At 39.1% G+C, this 21,401-nt stretch overlaps 1 protein-coding gene and 1 pseudogene across 1 annotated transcript in view; both read right to left on the bottom strand.

Moving 5' to 3' along the window:
• The window catches only part of USP49 (ubiquitin specific peptidase 49), a 121,140-nt gene that overhangs the window by 71,779 nt on the left and 27,960 nt on the right, over nucleotides 1-21,401 (bottom strand). The window lies entirely within an intron of this gene.
• LOC102856667 lies at nucleotides 5,260-6,346 on the bottom strand (annotated as a pseudogene).

Below are 21,401 nucleotides of genomic sequence, written 5' to 3'. Positions count from 1 at the left end.
AGAAGCAGAATGATAAGAAAACATGGCCTAAAGACAAAGATAGACTAAAAATCAAAAGGTAGAAAAATATGTGTAAACAAATGGAAATATAAAAAAGATCTAAAGTGGCAATATTCATTCCTGCTAAGATAAAGGCAAAAACCAGTAAAAGAGACAAAAAGGGATAACAGATAATGATTAAAAGGTCAACTGTACAAAAAGATATAATTAATGTCTACACACCCAATGACAGCACTCTAAGGTACTTAGGTCCCCACAACCCTTATTAGCAGTGTGACATCAGACAACACCTAACAGTCCTGACACTTTGACTTCTTTATCTGTAAATAGACATACAATCAAACCTCCTTACTTCCAAGGGTGCTATAAAGATCAAAGAGGAAGAAGCATGTACCTGTATTGTAAACTGACAGTCGTATACATATTTGCTGCTTTTCTTTTTTTCTTGCTATCAAGAAAGGAAAGATTTTGAGTCATTATTCTAATAAGAAGAGACACTAATATTAAAATATTCCAGGGATTTCAGAGCAGTCTAGAGTAAAAAAAGCCTGGTCATTCAGAGTGGAGGTGAAGAATTTTAAAATACGTTTGGAATATAGACATTAGTTTAACATGCTGCTCTTAACAGACAGCTTCAAGAAAAGTAAAGAGCACCATATTCTAACCAGAAATTGCAAATTCCTTCTCACCAAAACCCACAATTACCTAAAGGCAATAACATGAAATGCTTGCATTCTCCTCAACCACTAGGAGAAATAAATACAAACAAAATCAATACCAAATCCCATTTAGTTGGTAGAGCAGCAGTGTAAACGACAAAAATCATTTTCCCTGTAGCATACACCAGGGGTGCTATTTCACCACTCAATCCCACACTCTAATCCTGCTTTTTACACTCCCCATAGATCACTGGGAGAATTCAATCTTCCAACATACATTCAAACCATTTAAGAACATTAATTGTCATTGTCAGGCACCTTTTATAAATACTAACTCTACAACCCTTCTGTCGGCACACAGCAGTGATGTAATGGGGTGGGGACATTTAGGAACACTTATTATACTCCTTCCAGATGCCATGCTGTGTGAGGTATTTATACATGCATTTGCTCCATCAATTTACACAATGACGTAGGTGTCGGTGGCATTTCTCAGATGAAGGAATGGAGGTTCAAACTGGTTATTAAATGACTAGCCCAGGCTCACATAGTAAGGAAAGAGCAGCACTTCTGCCCATGATAATTGCTATAAATTGATGTAATTCCAGTAACTGCATATTGGTGGCAAGGAAGAGGAGATTTATTTACGTGCAAGGTAAAGTTTAGTTAGCAGGTAACACTATCTGTAAGTGCTTTGAGCAGTTGTGTCCTATTTGAGAATTTACTGAACTGTGAATTTCATTCCAAAGAAGTTTCTAACTTTTAAAATTCAACCAGAAACACTTCTCATTACAGCTAAATGTCTTCAGGGGAAATCCTGAAAAGAAAATATTCATTCACTAAATTATCAGTTAACAATTGTTTTAAAAAGAAATCATCTGTTAATGGATTGAATTTTGTCCTTCAAAAATACGAACTGACATCCTGGTCCCTGTACCTCGGGATGGAATTTTGTGTGGAAACAGGATTTTCTTTGGTTTGTTAATGAGGCCATACCTGAGTATGGGAGATCCTAGAACTTATTTTTTAGTTTTCAAAAAATGAGGACAGCTAGACAGAAACGGGATGAGGAAGACAGATGCTAACAAACATCCAGGCACTCCAGCGGCTAGCAACAAGAAAGGGCCATCCTTAGAGTCGTCCCCTGACCTCACACTTCTGGCATCCTGAACTAAGAGAAAATAAATTACTACTATTTTTTTGTTATGGCAGCACTGTTGTTGCTGTTGTTGGGTACCATCAAGTAGGAACTGATCCATAGCTCACCCTCCAATGGGTTTTCATAGGCAGTTTTAACTGCATGAGGGGAGACTGCCCATTCTTCTCCCTTGGAGCACCTGCTGTATTCGAACCATGTGCCTCCAGGACTGTTGTGCAGCTTCTTACCACTAGGCCACCTAGCTCCCTAGGTAACTAAGACACCACCTCCCAGAAATAGATTCTAAATTATCACCAAAAATTACACATGTCTTACAAAACTAGAACTATTTGAAATAAAATGCAAGATACTATTAAATGAAAATTAAGTCCTAGTCCTTAATTATTATTTTTTCCAAATCCTAAATTCAAGTTAGGATAGGACAGAGACAGGACAAGGTTCAGATCTGTTGTTCACAGGGTTGCTAAGGGTTGTACGCAACTAGATGGCACCTAACAACTTCCACCGTAATCCCACAGGAGGAGACTGTCCGCCTTTCCTACCTGAGCCACTGGTAGACTCCAAGCACTAGAGGGCGCCCCCTTTGGGTTAGCTGGGTAACACCTTCAAATTATATGGTAAAAGTCAGGATAATAAAGAACCCTTAAGGGACAACAGTTAGATGCTCCACTGCTAACTGAAAAGTCAAGGGTTCAAACCCACCCAGCAGTTCCTTAAGAGAAAGACTTGTGGATCTGCTTCTGTAAAAATTATATATCCCCCAAATAAGAAAACCTTACAAGGCAGTTATACTCTGTCACTGAGTCACTATGAATCAGAACCAATTTGGCAGCACTAACAACAGGCAGAGAATGAGGATCACACAGTGCTCTTTCATACTTAAGAGAATGGTTTTGTATCACAAGTCTTTCAAATGTGCATTTAACATTTATTTCACATAGATTATATATGTCACAGTGAAAAATACAAAAAGAACACTTTTCCAAAGTACAGTAATGAGAAAGTATTGCTTAAACTTAGTTAGGGAAAGGGGAAAAAACCCCAGTGCTCCCATCACCTCCGACTGTGTTATGTAGATAGCTTAGTTTGGCTGTGGAAGATTTCCATTGGGTTCTACTTCATCTTAATTGTCCTTTTCCTTTGTAAGTTGCTTGTTATAAAAGGTGTTACTGATTTGTTGGCAGTCATGAAATCAAAGAATTGCACAGGACTACTCTTCCAATTCTTTCACTCTTCAAACAAAAACATTAAACTCCTTGGCTTCAAAATGACAAGCTTTCCCCCACTTTGCTCCTAGCTCTCATCACCAGTCACTAACATGGCACAAAGAAAGGAGAGGATGCTTTCTCTTGACTGCCTTTTAATACTAAGTTGTTGTTCGGTGCCGTCGGGTGTCGTATGACTCATAGTGATCCTATGAACAACATATCTGAACCTGGTCCTATCCTGTGCACAGATGGATACTTTGACTGCAGCAATGAGCTCAAGTATATCAGAAATGACGAGGACTACTAATGAGAGAGAAGAGGAAATCATACCAAATATATTTTGTTAAAAACCTAGTATCCCCAAAAAGAGAGCATCCACACAGGAGCTTCAGTCAAGGGCGGCACTCTAGATAGATGGATGGATGGACGGATAGATAGATAGATAGATAGATAGATAGATAGATAGATAGAGACAGACAGATAGATGTAAGCATTCAAAATGTGGGTTTCTGTCCCTAGCGGTGTCAGATATGAATGAAAACAGCCAAGGAATTTTATGTCAACAGACGATGATGGTGGTGGTGGCATGCTGGGGCAAACTGTATACGGCACAAAAGATAAGAGGAAAGGAGAAATAAAAGAAAATATTTATGCACTACAGAGTAAAATGAAGGCAGATCTGAAAGAGAAACGAGGTTTGAAAAGTTTGTAAAGAGAGCCTTCTGGGATTTAAAAAAAAAATTGATATTTTTATAATACCTGCTTTCTTTGTGCATGTTATCTTAAAAATGTAGCAGGTAAACTAATTTGTCTCAAATTATCTTTTTTCTTATTATTGTCCTAAATAATTTTACCTCTAATATTCAAGAAAGAGTTACTTCCTGAACCACAAAGAACTTTTCGAACCACTGGGAAGCGAAAAATACAAAAAAACCTTTTACATGCTCAATTTAAAATCTTTAAAATACTAGTGCTTTCAACTGGTAGTAAGAAAGATATTCTCAAGTTTTTAAAGTTCTTGAAAATGAAAGAATTTGTTGTTATGTGCTGTTGAGTTGACTGTGACTCACAGCAACCCAATGCACAACAGTTCTGAAACTTGCTCGGTCCTGAGCCAATCTCACTGTCTTAACACACCTAACCCCATTATCCCAGTTACTGTGTCAATTCGTCTCATCTGGGGTCTTCCTCTCTTATACTGTCCCTCCACCCTAGCAAGCATGATGTCCTTCTCCAAGGACTGGACCCTCCTGGCAACACGCCCAAAGTTTATGAGATGAGTCCCACTGTCCAGCTCTCTGATGCATAGCAAGTAACTGTGAAGACAATGGCCCGGATCAGGCTCACCTCCGTCTCTAGACTGACATGATTGCTCTTTAGCACTCTGGGGAGGGGTCTCTGACAGGTTTTCCTAATGCAATTTGTCTTTTGATTTCCTGGTTGTGACTGTTAGTGCCAAGGGGTTGACTGTGAAACCAAGCAAGCTGAAACTGGTAACAATCTCAATACCTTCTCCATCCATCACAGTGCTGCCAGTTGGCCCAGCAGCTAAGAATCTAACAAGAAAAACATTTTTTAAAAATTCAAATTGAAAAAAATTTTTTAAAAATCTCAAATAAGTTGAGATCAAATGCCAATGCCTAAATTATCAGAGCATTTGGGTGACATAAAAATGGCTTCCAACATGAGATATTCTGACATAATATTTCTATTCTATCTAATTTAATGTGTATATTAATATAATGTATATGTATAACATATATATCATTGCTTTTAGAATAAAAATCAGATATGATTTTTAAATAAAAGATCTATGATAAAAAAAAAAGAATGGCTTCTATATCTAGTCCGTTTACCAGAAAAAGCAGTCACCATGGTAAAGAAGACCAGAGGACGGCCTTACAGGTTAGCTCTATCATTCCAAATCTTCTCAGCCACTCAGATGCCATCCCCATATAGTGAGTTATGATGTTAAATTATTCAAAGATGGAGGCAAAACTAAAACTGAATTTATGTTATCTACAATTCTGCTGCAGTAGCAAAATTATGCAAATGCTACAGGCTACCAACAATACATTAAGGGGACGGTGGTGATTCAGTGGTAAATTTTTTTTTATTTGACATTTTTGTTTTATGTTGCAAAAAACAAAATCAAAAACTTGAAATAAGCTTGTCAAATGAAGTCAATTCATCCTTTCTGGGGAAGCAGAAGGTAGATCATCCTTGCTTTGCTTCACTGCTGTTTGCACTCTGCTGGGTTTTGATCCTTCTTCATGTCACAGTCTGGATCATTTTCCTGATCTCCTTCCTCTTCTCCTTCATCATAATCATGTAAAAAGTGACCAATTCCAAAGTCTACAGCAAGGATAGCTAGAGCATCATCATCCATCTCCACTCTCAGGAACTTCAGGAGGGGCAAAAAAATTAGAGTCATTGGAAATGGTTACAGCATGACCAATTCCATGTCTCTTATGTTTCTGCTGCTTCTTAAGAGTTTTCAACATGACAGTCTTTCCTTTATTCCAATCTATCTGGTACCCTGTACAACCCATAATTTCTGGTCTATCAAAAGAAAAGGGGTCAGAGTCATCTGGTTCAGACCTCACCCTGTATGTCAATACTTCATTTGTGAAATATTCACTGGCTTCAAAGTGAAATTCCAAGACAAAACTCATTGGCTGGCCGGCATCCAAGAATTTCACTTTAATATCTTTCAAGTGCTTCAGAATAGGCACATCATATTCCTGAACCATTATCACTGAGCAAATCAACAATCATAAACACAGGCAACCAAAACTTGGCAATTCCTTTGGGGTCTTCTTTTTCTTCATCCTTTTTCTCATCTTCAGCCTTAGCCTTTTCATTCAGCTCCTCTGAAATTTCATCCTCTTCATCTGGTGTCCACTCACATTCTTCTTCTGTAGGTTCATAAACTGCACTGATGATCTCAAAGCACTTATCAAATAGAGGTTGTTGATAGAGAACAGCATATTTTCTTTCAAGATCATGAACTTCCTCATAGAATTTGGCTTCTATTTGTGCACATTTAACTTGAAGGTTTTTAAGAGCATTCACTCGTCTTTTAACTACCTTAGGTAAACTTTCAATGTATCCTGTTGTTGTGTCTACCAAACCAGCAAGTCTCTCTTGTAAGGCTGCAAGAGTCTGAGGATTTTGCATCATCTGAACAGTAAGATGCCATGCTTTGAATTTTTTTTTTCTTCACCAGTTTCTTCTTCAACTTCTTCAACAGCATCCAAACCTTGATCAAGTTCAGATTGTTCCTTGTTGTCAATGTCTGCTATGTTGTAAGAATTCCAAATATCGGAGGCTAGAACGTAGAGGCAGGCAGCCGAGCTGTGCAGGCAGTGACTTGGAGGCAGCAGCGGTGGCAGCAGGAGTAGGAGGCAGCGCCGTGAGCAGAAGGCGCTAAAGCAGCTCAGTGGTAAATTCTTGCCTTCTTTGCAGGACCCTGGGTTCACAACCACGATCCCAGCAAAGGTTGGACTGTTGCTTGGATGCTGCATGGGTTTCCGAAGTGCTTCTGGTCTCAAATGGACCAGGAAGAAAGACGTGGCAATCTACATCCAAAAATCAGCCAGTAAAAACCCATCACAACAGTCTAACCTGCAACCCTGGGGATGGTGCAGCACCAGTCCGCATTTCACTGTCCTGGGAAGCAGGATGTTATGAGTCAGGTATGAACTAACAACACTACCGGCAGCATATTAAATCCTGTGTGCAAACACAGCACCAAAGAAAAAAGCCTGAACTTAAGAGTTAAACATGATGCACTGATTGTCTCCATTTACCGCTATTCCCTCTGAGACTCCACAAACATGGCAGTGTAAACAAAACCTATAAGGACAAAGAATAAGAAAGGTAACAATGGCAACATCTTTGGAAGTTGAAAAACGAATAAAATATTTGAGTTAGCAAAGAAAGCAAACACTTAGGAACATGTTAGCGGAAGCAAGATACTGAATTTTGTGGGAATACACTGGAAAAGCCTGTGAAAGTGGGGATGGCAGAAAGGGCTAAGAACAAAGCAATATCAAAGAATCCCCTGGATTACCATTCTCTAAGCAGCTGCTTGGTAGAAGATCAGATTTCTTCTGGAAAGTTACTAGAGAGATTCTGGATTTAAGCACAACTAGGGCATGCCTATGAAACCAAAAAGACAGAGATAAAGGAAAATGGATATCGTGAAAGAGAGGACATTCTCAACTCTCCCTAACCATGGTACTACCCAAATGCTGCAGTCAGGTATATAGGCCCTAAGCATGTGGTTTAAGGATCTTTGGTGGCATAGTATGTGGGGAGTTTTGCTGCCAGCCCAAAGGTGCCACCCCTCCGGTGGTTGGAATCCACCAGCTCCATGAGTGAAAGATGGGCAGTCCTCAAGAATTACAATGTTCATCTTCAAGGATATGAACATGTACGGCCAAGCACAATCAATAAGAGTGCATCTAAATTCCAAAATCAATCTCCATAATAGTCTATGTGTTTCCTACTGCCAAAGGGGCCCTTTAGAGTAGTGAGAGAAGATCTTCACCCTGAAACCCACAGCGTCCCTTTTCAGCAGGAAGTAGCTAAGAGAATACGCCATCCCCTTTTCCTTATGACTCAGGGTGAAGTCTCTCTCAGGGAGGAGTGATAGGGAATGGCAAAGGACACACTGACAAAGAAGATTAATCAGAACTGGCTTTGACAAGCACTGTGGCATTTGGACAAGAACAAACTGGGAGGAGGGTAGAGAGAATAGTGCAACAATGAATGAATGGAAACCCAAAATCTCTGTAAATGTTTATGAAAATTAATAAAATATAATTATAGGAAAAAAATAATTACAACCTCTGAAAGACCACTAAGTTGGTTCTGACCTGAGGGCAATGAGTAAGGAATGGTACAGGTGGTTAAAGGATTCTTCTGAAGGAAAAGGCATGCATGCCTAAGAGGAAAAAATACAGCTACAAATACTGTTTGTTTAGAATCAACTTAATGGCAACCACTGATAGCAAGAAAGGTCATGCCTCTACCTACCTACTGGTTAACATTCAGAAGCCCTACCTGGCAAAGAAAGCACCCAATCAGGTATTTAAGGAGCCCCAGTTGAACGTCGGTCATGGCTTGGCTGCTCACTAAACAGTCAGCAGCTGGAATCCACCACCTGCTTCTGAGAGGATGCAGTAGTTTGCTTCTAGAGTTGTTGTTAGGTGCCATCAAGTAAGACTCATAGTAACCCTATGAAAAAAAGATCTAAACCCTGTTCTATCCTGTGCCATCTTCACACTTCCTGGTACACTGCAGCAGTCACTGTGTCAATCTACCTGGTTGAGGGTCTTCCTCTCCTTTGCTGACCCTCCACCCTTCCCAGGATCATATTCTTCTCTAAGGAACAGCTCCTTCTAGCAACATGCACAAAGTATGTGAGGCAAAACCTCATCAAAGTCTTGGCTCCAAAGAGCATTCTGGTTGCTCCCTCTCCAAGACATATCTTTTAATTCTCTTGGCCGTCCATGGGATGTTCAGTGTTCTTCTCCAACAGCGCAGCTCAAAGGCATCAATTGTTTTTCTGTCATCCTTATTTACTGTCCAGCTCTCAGATGCATAGCAAGGAATCGGAAAGACAATCACCTGCATCAGATGCAACTTAGTCCTCAAACTGACATCATTATTCCTCAATAATTCGGAGAAGTACTCACTGTAGATTTTCCCAGTACAATGCATCTCCTTATTTCCTGACTGCTGATACCAAGGGTCTTAGCTGTCGATCCAAGCAAGATGAAGCTTACAGCCTTGAAAATCCTACAGGGCAGGTCTACTTCGTCCCAGTAGTTGGAAATGACATGTAGAAATGGGTTTGGCTTTCACCAGTGTTTTAGTGACTCATTATTTGCTATTGTCTTAAACAGAGTCTTTTTTCAGTCTTATAGAGCAAAGCAGGACCTAAAACAGTTATTTGAGCCTTACAGAAAAACTATAGGAAGTAGAGAAGGGTCTCATCTACCTCCTTCCCTTATGAACGCTGATTTTCTTAACATCTTTTCCTCAGTGTGCTGCATTTGTCATAAGTGATGACTTCCCAATTGATACAGTGTTATTAACTAAAAGCCATAGTTTACATTAGGGTTACCTCTTTGTGTTATTTAGTTCTATGGACTTTGACAAATGCATAAGACCACTTGGCAACCATTACAACCTCATAAGGAACTGTTTCATTGTCCTACAAATGCTGTATACTCCAATTCTATTACTAAAACTAGTAATCATTAAGTTGTACATGGAGTTAGGGAAAGAGTGGTAAAATGGCAAACAGAATATTGTATATAATTCTACAACAAAACAACAGAGATGAGAAAAAACCCAAACCAAAACAACCAACTACCCTGCAGCTGTGGACACACTACATAATTACAGATTAATATCCCATGGGATTAGTTTTCTTGGTTCAGAGGTTTAGGGTCATGGTTTTGTGGGCCTGCTCAGTCAAGTGGTTTAACATTGTTTTTAGTTCTACTTCCTAATTCAGTGGCTATAGTGCTTGGGGCCTTAAAAGTTTACTAGCAGCCACAACAAAGGTAGCTATTAGCCAGAAGAAACACAGGAAGGAGACTCAGAAATTGAAAAAGGAAATGAATACAAGTCTAACTACATTCATGAACTATTTGCTTCCTTTGCCATGAAACAAAAAAGAAAAAGTTCTGCTGGCTATTCTATAGAACTATTTGATCAGGGAGCCAATAGATAGGTCTTGGTCAAAAGGAAGAAAAATGTGAAACAGAACTTCAGATTCTCATGGAAATCATACTGAGACTGGGGGAACTCCTGCATCACCTGCCTGGAAACAATTTGGAGTTGTGACCAGAAACTCTTCCAAGAAGTCATCTCTAAACTAACAACCATTTACCTCAATTAACAAATTTGCCTAGAGTGCTGTACTCTTAAAGAATGATCTTTATAAGATCAAATGAACACTGTTAACTCTTAAAACACATGAGAATCTTAAGGGGCAACGAGTACAAAGGTAATGAGTATGAAATTATTTAGGCAGAGACAGAAGAGCAATACAATATAACATATAAGACTATTCCAGCATAGCTGACATTCCAGCAAGTTTTCAGAGGCAGTAAATCACATGGGAGGAGAATGCCCATCCTTCTTCCGAGGAACAGCTGGTGGATTCGAACTGCATACCTTTGCAGTGACAGCTCAATTCCTTATTACTAAGCCATAGTGAATAGTACATGTGAAAAGTATTAGGTAGCTAGGGAGCTCTGATAACCTAGTGGCAAGAAGCTGTACTGCAATCCCAGAGGTGCATGGTTCAAATCCACCAGCTGCTCTGCTGGGAAAGGAGTGGAAATCTCCTCCTGTACCAGTTGGATCCGATTGATGATACACACACGAAATTTTTTTGGAAAAAAAAAAAGCATTGGGTAGGAGTATGCCAAGTTGTGACTGTTTTAAACAAAATTGTTTAATTAATCTACAGTTTTGCCCTTAGGGGATCAATCATAAAGTACATGGGTATTTTCAGACTGGCATCTTTCACTTAGCAATATGCACTTAGAGTTCCTCCATATCTTTCCATAGGTTGATAGTTCATTTCTTTTAATGATTGAACAATACTCATTGTATACTATAGCTTATCCTTTCATCTATTGAAGATGTCTTGGTTTCCAACTTTTAGCAACTATGAATAAAGCTGCTATAAAATTATTTACCCTAAAGATAATCAAAGATAAACATTTAACAAGTTCTTGAAATGAAAACAAGCAAATGAATGAATAAATTTACTTAAAGGAAAGAGAGATGGTACAGGAAACTGAAGAAAACTGCTAAAAAACATAATTATTATACTCAGAAAAAAGTTACTCCATCCATAAAGCAAAAATAGAAGATCATAAAAAAAAAACAAACCTCTACATGTAGAGAAAAAAACCTCACAGAAGTCAAAAGTATGACAGCCGAAAAATAAGATTAATTACAAAGGTTTGAAGATGGGTTTTTAAAAAAACTAACAAAACAAGTAGTAAAAAGATGGGAAAATTAGAGGGGATCTCTGGTGGCCTAGTACCAAGAGGCTGTGCTGCAATCCTGAAGGTGCACGGTTTGAATACTCCAGATGCTCCACTAGAGAAGGAGGGTCAATCTCCTCCTGTGCCACTCGGATCTGACTCAGTGGTACAAAACAAGAAAAAAAAGGGGGGGGGGGAAGATAGGAAAATTAAAGTACTTATCTGTCCAGAAGTTCAAATACAAATAAAAATTTCAGAGAGAAAAACTGAGAAAACTAGGGATAGACAAATAGGTTGGTCAGAAATCAAGAAAATTGTCCAGAACAGAAAAATCTGTTTCCAAATGGAAAAGGAACTCAAAGTGCTCAATGCAATGGGTAAAAGGAAGTTCAGAGAGAGGCAGATTGTAAAATCTCAGAACACCAGAAAAAGAAGAGCAGCTTTTAAGCAATCAGGGAGGAGGGGGGAAATCAAGAATTAATACTGCACTGGTATGAGCCAGTTCCAACTTGATGGTGCACTGTAACATCATCCCTACTTAATTGAAAATATCCATTAAAAAAAAAAAAGACAACAGTATTAAAAGACTTCTCACTAGCAGTATCAGAAGCTAGAAATAAGCCCTCATAGAAATTAGTTTCTAGTCTAGAATTCCATTCTCAGGTAAACAGACTAGGAGAGAAAATAAAGATATCTTCATACACTTAGATTCTCAAACAATCTTAATTTGCGTGGAATTTTTTCTCAGGAAGCTCCTGGAGGATGCACCCTACAAAGACTAGAAATAACAAACATGTGGGAACCGGAAATAGGACTCTAGTGTAGGGAAAACAAAGAAATGCCTAAGATCTAGAAAAGACAGGCTCCAAGATAATAGTTGAACAGTCCAGAGAATTCACACAGGTGTGGTTTTTGTTTGTTTTAAACAGCAATATAGGCTTACAGTGTAGGGATGTAGTATTAAACATCAAAAGAGGTAGAAATGGAGATCTCTGGAGAAGCAGAACGCTGGGGAAGAGAAAGCCAGGTGGGACTTTAATGCTGTATGTTGTTGTTATTACTGAGGTGCTCCAACTCGGAGACATCCCACAGAACAGACAGGCTGTCCCACAGGGTCTCCAAGCTGCAACAAGGATAGAAGCCGACTGCCACTGCAGGCAGTTCAAACCACTGACACTCATATCACAAAAAGGAAACTCTTAAAAGATGCTGAAGGTGAAAAAGTCTTCAAGCCACATCTAAAAATACTATTTTCTAAGCAAGATTTCTGAGGGAAAACTACAGAAAGAGTCTAATGTTTATGAAAGCAAAATTAAGGTATTTGAGAAACTTTGGGGGGGAACCCCAAACAAAAAAGCAGAGATTGTTGTTTTCTGATCAATTCAACTTAACTTATTGCCATTCAGTGAAAATCGACAAACAGTGGACCCTCCAGTGAGTTTTCAAAGGCTATAAATTACAAGGTAGGAAAATACCATCTTTCTCCTGTGTTTTCTGATAGGCGTTAGGTGCTGTCAAGTGGGCCACAACTCACAGTGACCGCCTGAACCTTGCCCTATCTGTGTCACTGTTATGATCTCTGCCATGTTCAAGCACAGTGCTGTCGTCCCTTTGTCAATCCATCTCCTTGAGAGTACTCCCCTCTATTTCTGAAGACCTTCAGCTAAACAGACCCAGCGACTATAGCAGGAAGCCTGTGCACGGCACAGACTGTGATAGTGGAGCAGGACAGGGCATGGTCTGCTCTACTGTTCATAGGGTCATGGTGAGTCCTAGTCAACTCGGTAACACCTAACAACAACTATCTTTCCCACATGACATCTTTTTCCAAAGATTGACCCTCCTAACAACATACCCAAAGTCTGTGAGACAAAAGTCAAAATCAGCAAAAAAAGGAAAGGAAAATCTAACCCATTCGTATGTTATTGGAAGTATTTCACGGTTCATGGTGATGTCAACTACATAAAACGTCTTTTCATTCAGTCAGGCAGATGCTAAAGTACTATAAAAAGAACTAGAATGATTCCTATTTTAATTAGAAATGGAAACACTTAAAACTGTACAGCTTTTTCTGGAAGGAAATGCTTCAACAGTTTAAGTTTATGATATATATTCTATTTTACAGGCAAGGATCACACGAGCACACTGAGTCACCATCACGGGTTGGTTCCACCTCACAGTGGCCCTCTGTCACATTTCCAAGGCTACAGAGCTTTACAGGGGCTATCTTTCTCCCACAGAGTGGCTGGTAGATTTGATGCCACCTTTTCAGTGAGCAGTTCAATACCTTAAGCACCAGGGCTCTTTAACTCTACAGGTACCGTAACCAAAAAGTCTTATACTAGTATGACAACAAGCACAACAACCAATGAAAAAGAGTGGAAAGTCTAAAACATAAACCCATGAAACTATGGCCCAATGATTCTGAGCAAATGTCCTAAGACTGTTCAAAGGGAAAATAAGCTGAGGATCCTTCTGCATGTGAAAAGTAGATTTCCACATACAGAAAAGGAAACAGAATCCATGCCTCACACCATACACAAAACTAACTCAAAACAGATTAAGGGTCTAAATGTGCAAAAAAGAAACCATAAAACTCTCACAGACACAAACAGGGGTAATACTGTCAGGTGGACTTCCCCCAGCCCCCTCCCTCAATGGATCAGCTAATAAAATAACAAAAGCAGAACAAAATAAAACCAAATAGATGTTGCTGTTGTTGTTATGTCCTAGTGAGTAAGCTGGAATGGACGTATAGCTGACACTCCAGCAGGTTATAAGAGGCAGTAAATCAGATTGAAGGACCCTCTGCCCATATTCCCCACATGGGTGTATTCAAACCATCTGCTTATGGATTAACAGTTCTTTACCACTAAGCCACCAGGGCTCTCTATTTGATAGAATAACAAAAGCAGAAACAGTAAAAGACAAATAAGTAAGACCTCATGAAAACAAAACTTTTGGCCATCAAAAGACTTCACCAAGCCTAAAATCAGGAGAAAACAAAATAGACCAGTGGGATCTTCTAAGAATCAAATCCCTAAGCACATCAAAAACTTCTCCAACAGGGTAAGAAGAAAAAAATATTTGGCATGACATATCTGATAAGGGACTTCTATCTAAAATTTATAGACTACTTCAGCACCTCAACAAGAAAAAGGTAAGCAATTCAATCACAAAATGAGCACAGGATGTGAATAGGCACTTCACCAAAAAGGACATTCAGATGGCAAACAAACACATGAAGAAATGTTCAAAATATCTAGCTATCAAAGAGATGCAAATAAAAATGACTATGAGATAGCATCTCACTCCAACAACAATAGCAAAGTTCAACAGGCCAGCAAATAACAAATGCTGACAAAGTTGTAGAGAGATCGGAAATCTTATGTACTGCTGGTGGAAATGTAAAATGGTACAACCACTATGAAAGGCAGTCTGACGCTTTCTGAAAAAGTTGGAAATAGATATGTGACCCGGTAATTTCACTACTAGGAAACCAGAGACACAACTCAAACAGATGTATGCACACCCATGTTTATTGCTGCATTTTTCACAATAGTAAAGAGATGGAAGCAACCCAAGTGCCCATCAACAAACTAATGGATAGAAAAACAATAGTACATTCACACAATGGAATACAACACAGCATTGAAAAAACATGAACTCATAAGAGCCTTGAAGACATTATGTTAAGTGAAATACCTCAGTCATAAAAGGATAAATATTACTTAACTTCATTGTTATAAAATAGGACAGGCATGAGGGGGTGGGAGAAAATGGGGAAAGAGTGGGTAGATAATGAACACTGCATTAGAACAGAGAAAGAGAAAACTATCTGAAAGGACTATATCATTATGCATTATATGTTTGAGAACAATCTGAAACAGAGGATGCACTGTGAAGTGGGGTGGGTGAGTGTGGAGGGGAAAAGGGGTAGAAAATGTGCAACAATGAGTAAATAAAAGAGAGAAAAAGTAAAAATTTTAAAAAAAAGAATACCTAAAAAAGGTGAGAAGCTACCAATTGGAAGAATACCTTCAGAAACTTTATATCCAACAAGAATTTAATAATCAAAATATGCATAAACCTTTGAGGGGGAATGAAGGGGGAGGGAAGAAAGATGTGTATCAATGAATGAAAACCCAATTCTTCTATAGACTTCCATTCCAATCACTATGTATAGGTGTGCGTGTGTGTATTGTTATGTGCTGTTGAGTCATTTGTGACACATAGTGACCCTATATATAATAACTCTGAATTCTGCTTTATCTTAAGCCAATCTCACTGTCTCTGCCACACCTACCCTATTACTCCAGTCACTGTGTCATTCCATCTCATCCGGGGTCTTCCTCTTCTGCACTATCCCTCCACATTTCCAAACATTATGTCCTTTTCCAAGGACTGGTCCCTCCTGACCACATGCCCAAAGTATGTAAGATGAAGCTTCTAAATCATTGCCTCCAAGAAGCAGCATATATATAGAACTTCAACAACCGAACATAAAGGCAAATACCCAATCATAACATGAGCAAAAGATCTGAATAGACATTTCATGAACAAGGCTATTCAAAAGGCTACCAAACACCAGAAAAGCTGCTCAACCATTAGTCATCAAAGAGGTGCAAATCTCATTGAAATGAAAAATAAACAACCTAAATTTAAAAAAAAAAAACAAAGAGGTGCAAATCTAAACCAGAAAGAGATCCATTTCACTAGTAAGAAGCCTAGGATAAAAAAAAAAAATAAAAGAGAGAAAGAAAATAAAACATTCTAGTAAGGATGAGAAGAATTTAGAACTCTTATCCATTGCTGAAAGGAAGGCAAAAGGGTATGGCTGTGAGAAACTGTCATGGTTTCTAAAACAACTAAAAAGCACAGTTGTTGTATGTCACTGAGTAGGAACTGACTCATAGCTGACCCTCCAGAGGGTTTTCAGAGGCAGTAAATCACACAGGAAGAGATTGCCATCCTTTTCCTGTGGAGCAGCTGTGGACTGGAACCGTGTGCCTTTAGGACTGCAGTGCAACTTCTTAGCACTAGAGCTAAAAAACCCAACCGGGTATGATCCAGCAATCCAGTATATTCACTCCTATGTACATATCCACAAGACTTGAAAACTGAGTTTTGTACACTGAAGTTCAACGCAGCACTATTCACAATAGCCAAAGATAGAAACAACTTAGATGTCCATCAACAAATAAATAAAATTTGCTATTTACATACAATGAACTTATCCAGTAAGAGAAATGAGGTCTTTTTTTATTATTATTTTCTATTTATTTTAATGAAAGTTTACAGAGACTTTGGACTTCCATTCATTTATTGTTGCGAGAAATGAAGTCTTGACACATGCTATGCTACAGTAAGTTTAAGGATACTGTGTTAGATACAGTAAGTCAGCCTCAGAAGGACAAAATATATAAAAAGAGAGAAGACCAGGCAAATCTACAGGCACTAAAGTTTACTAGTGATTTCTGGGGGTAGGGGGATGTGGTCAATGTTTAAGGAGTACTGAGTTTCAGTTTACACTGACAGGAAAAGCAGAATTAATTAATAGGGATACACAGCCTACTAACATAATTGTTGTAAATAAGCTGTACACTTGTGAAATGTTTAACTGGCAAAAGTTATATGATATACATGTTAAACAAATGATATTTTTACATACAACTAGATCTACGTGTATAGTAGAGCAAAGAGGAAGAAATTATGAAAATGACTTAGCAATAACCAAACATCTTGACAGAATGAGTGACTGAGCTGGAGAGCATGGACCCACAGTCTTAGAGAATATCAAAGTCAACAGGCACTGTGCAGTCCACAAAGAAAATGTTCTACATTCCACTTTAATGAGTAGTAATAAGATCTTAAAGGCTTGTGTGGAATTATTAGTCTCTCCTTGCTCAGAACAAAGAAGAATAAAGAAAGTCAAAGATCATTAGTCCTTCAGAATCACTAGAACACCAGTCTCCACAACCCTGATCCCAGAACTGAATGGTACCCAGCTACTACCACTGACCACTCTGAAAGTGATAACAATGACAGAGTGGGAGAAAAATATGGAACAAAACTAACTATTTAGCAAACCACTAAATAGACCATGCTTATTGCTCTAACAGAAACTAGTGAAATCCCAGACACTATGGACATCAGCTAGCTTTCAACCTGAAAGTAACTTATTCAACTTCTAGTGAAAGAATGTTGTTGCTAGGTGCCAACAAGTCAACTTCTACTCCCAGTAACCCTGTACAACAACCTAAGCCTTGACCAATCCTGCCCCATTCTCACCCTCTCTGCCTTGCTCAAACCTATTGCTGTAATCACTGTGTAAATCCACAGTGTTGAAAGTCTTCCTCTTCCCTCTCTTCTGATTCTCCTTCCCAAGTCTGATGTCCTATTCTAAGGTCTCTCCTGATAACATCCCCAAGGTATGTGAGACGAAGTTTCACCAGCCTTGTCTCTATGGAGCACTCCGACTTCACTTTTTCAAAAACAAGTTTGTTCTTTTGGCTTTTGTTGTTCTGTACCACCAAGTTGGAACGGATTCACAGCTGACCTTCCAGCAGGTTTTCCGAGGCTGTAAATCTGATGGAAGGAGAAAGACCATCTTTGTTCCATGGAGCAGCTGGTGGATTTAAACCATGTTCCTCTGGGTTGGTAATGTAGCTCCTTACCACTAGGACACCAGAGTTCCTGTTCTTTTGGCAGCCCCTGGTAATATTTAATACCCTTCATTGATAACACAATTCAAATGTAGCCATTCTTCTTCAACAGACCTATAAGGCAGTCAATAACACTGCAGAGGAATGAATGTCTTAGAACAATCAACTATAAAAGATCAAAAGGGCAACATTTACACAAGGATAAAGCTCAGGAGACAAGAAGGGATAGGAAAAATGAATGGAAATGGGAAATACACATAAGAGGCAGGAAGAGTGTTGTTATAATGTAGGGATTGTTGTTTTGTGCCATTCAGTTGCTTACAACTCATATAACCCTATGTACAACAGCCTTGAACCCTGCTCTATCTTGAGCCAACCTAATTGTCTCTGACACTCTCACTCCCATTACCCCAGTCACTCAGTCAATCCATCTCATCCAGGGTCTTCCTCTCTTGAACTGTCCCTCCACCCTTTCTAGCATGATGTCCCTTTCCAAGGGACATCCCTCTCCTTGCAACATACAGAAAGAAAGCATGTCAGACAAAGCCTCAAAATCTCTGCCTCCAAGGAGGAGTCTGGTTTCACCCTCTCCAGAACAAATGTATTTATTCTTCTAGGAGTCCATGGTATATTCAATACCCTTCTCTAGCACCACAACTCAAAGGCATCAATTTTTCTTCTGTCATCTTTATTGACTTGCCAGCTCTCTGAGGCAGAGAAAGTAATTACAAAGATCTAGATCAGTCCCACCTTAGTTTCTAGACTGACATCACTGCTCTTCAGTACTCTGTAGTGTTCCCAACAGCAGATTTTACAAATGCAATTCGTCTTTTGATTTCTTGGCTGCTGGTATCAACAGTGCTGAGTCTGTTAACAATCTCAGTCTCTTCACCACCTATCATGATGCTGCCAGTCAGCCCAGTGGTGAGAATCTTTGTTGTCTTGATATTGAGCTTCAATCCATTATGAAAGCTACAGTCCCTGACCTCCAGCAAATGCTTCAGGCCGTCCTCAGCTTCCTCAAGCAAGGCTGTGTTGTCTGCATAACGCAAGTTGTTGAGGAGTCTTCCTCCAAACTACATTCCTCCTCATAAAGCCCAGCCTCCCAGAAGATTTGCTACACATATAGATTGAAAAGGTATGGAGATAGGATTGACTTACACCTTTCCGATTCTGAACCAGTGTTTCCTTGCTCTACTCTGATGACTGCCTCCTATTCCAAATATAAGTTTCAAATAAGCACAATCAAGTGTTCTAGGATTCCCATTCTTGTCAGAGGTAACCATAGTTTGTTGCGATCCACAGAGTCAAATGTCTTTGCATAGTCAATGAAATACAGGTAGACATTCCTCTGGTATTCTCGCTTTCGAACAAGATCCAGCTAACATTGGCTATAATATCCCTAATGCCAGAGTCTCTTCTAAACCCAGTCTGCATATCTGGTACCTCTCTGCTGATGTGCTATTCCAGTCATTTTTGGATCATTTTCAGCAGGATCTTACCTGCATGTGTAATGTTACTGTTCGATAATTTTCAAACTTTGTAGGGTCACCTTTTTTAGTGCTATGAAACATAATAAACTATTGAATGGAAAACAAATATGCTTTGTAAACTTTCATTCAATCTCAATAAAAAGCTTTAAAAAGTTGTGTTGACAGACATAACAACAAAGAATACTTGCTAAGAGAATTTATATACAAACAAAATAACTCATAGAATTTGGTTCGGGGATTTGAAAGCTTAGGGTGATCTTATGACCTTACCAGTTAACTGGGCTGATAATGGGTTTGGTGCTTTTAACTCCAGGGTTACTGGATTGTTCCTTGGGTCCTAAAAGCTTGCATATTGAAAGTGGTAAAAGGAATCTGCAACAATATCAACAGTTAAAATATTTATTTTAGAAGACTTAATTCTTTCTCTTTAGGATTAAGAATAAAGCAAGAATAGCTGGTGACTTTGAATTGTGGTGCTGGAGAAGAGTACTGAATATCTCACAGACTGCTAAAAGAAAAAAAAAACAAAGTCTGTCTTGATGCAAGTGCAACCAGGGTGCACCTTACAAGCAAAGATGGAGAAATTTGCTATCACATACTTTGGGCATATTATCAGGAGGGGCTTGTCTTTGAATAGGACATCATGCTGCGGAAGATGGAGAGTCAGAGAAAAAAAGATGAACCCCAGCAACAAGACGGATTGACACAGTAACTGTAACAATTGACTCAAGCATATCAGAGATGGTGCAAAATTCAGATCTGTTGTACACAGAGTTGCTATGAGTCACAGTCAACTCGACGGCACCCTAACAACAACATATACCATTGTTGCTGTGTTCCGTGGAGTCAATTTCATCTCACAGTGATTCTACCTAAAGTGGTAGAGCCGCCCTGTAAGATTCTCCTGGATGTAATTAACAGAAGCAGATTGCCAGGTCTTTCTCCCATGGAGCTGCTGGGTGGGATCTCACCTTCAACCATCCAGTTAGCACCAAGTACTTAACACTAAAGGTCTTGAGGGGCAGAATATGGCAAGTTCTAATAGCTCCATCTCACATACTTTGGGCACATGGCCAGGAGGAACATGGACATCATGTTCAGAATGGTGGAGAGACAGCGCAGGAGAAGACGACCCCGGATGAGAAGGACTGACACAATGGGGCAATGGAGGTAGGTGTGTAGGAATTAGTGAGACTGGCTCCAGACAGGGCAGGGTTCAGAGCTTTTGTACACAGTGTCAGTATGAATCGCAGGTGACTCAACAGCACATAACAACAATAATATTAATGAGGATGCCCTGGTGGCCTACTAGTAGAAGCTGTGCTGTAATCACAGAGGTACATGGTTCAAATCCACTAGCTGTGACTGGCAATCTTCTCCCTTGTGATTTATTGCCTCTGAAAACCTTTTAGAGAGTCAGCTATGGGTCGGTTCCAACTTGATGGGAGACAACAACAATATTAATGAGCTTTAAAATTGTATTTATTGATTGTGTGCTGCACTCCTCATGGGATAAGCAGATAAAGTATTGCCTATTACCTATTCTGTTTTCTGATATCTAAGGAAACTGTAAACAAAGAAAAATAGCTACATATAAATTTTTAAAACATTTTATTTTTCACCAAAGAACATTTTTTAAAACTACTTTCCCACCAAATTTACTCTGGTAAAAGCACTTGCTCTCATTTTTCAGCATGAATGCAGACAATGAGAGCAGATTTAAAAAATGGTTTAATTCTAGCATACTTTAGCTTTCAAGTTAAGTGGTTTAAAAATTGTTTTATAATCTGTCATTAGGAAGAAACCATACTTCTAGAAAGAATTATTGTCCTCCTTTTTAAAAGTTTGCAGAAATACATTCATATCTTACAAAATAGAATGTATACCCAAGAGTTCCTTCAGCTTTATAAAACCCATCAGTTATTATGTCCATTCTTTCATGGTCATGGACAGTGATATAACTTTATAATGTCGAATAGTAATAATTTTTATTTTTTTTTAATTGGCAAAAACATATTGGGGGTACAAGGAGGTGAGGGTTAGGGGCAGAGGGTGAGGATGGGCCAGGATGCAGTTGCAGAGCTGCACAGTTTGGTCGGTGGGGGGAGCAGGTGAAGGAAATGATGAGGGTCCAGTGGGGACCAGATGCTACAGAAGAATGACAAGCATTTTCCAATAGTAATTAAACCAACTGTC

This window comes from Elephantulus edwardii, unplaced genomic scaffold (genome assembly GCF_000299155.1).
Source record: "Elephantulus edwardii isolate Elephantulus edwardi_28Jun2011 unplaced genomic scaffold, EleEdw1.0 scaffold00017, whole genome shotgun sequence".
In the NCBI taxonomy this organism is placed as follows: Eukaryota; Metazoa; Chordata; class Mammalia; order Macroscelidea; family Macroscelididae; genus Elephantulus; species Elephantulus edwardii.
The sequence above is the reverse complement of the archived record's forward strand: the minus strand, read 5'-3'. Positions and strand labels throughout refer to the sequence as shown.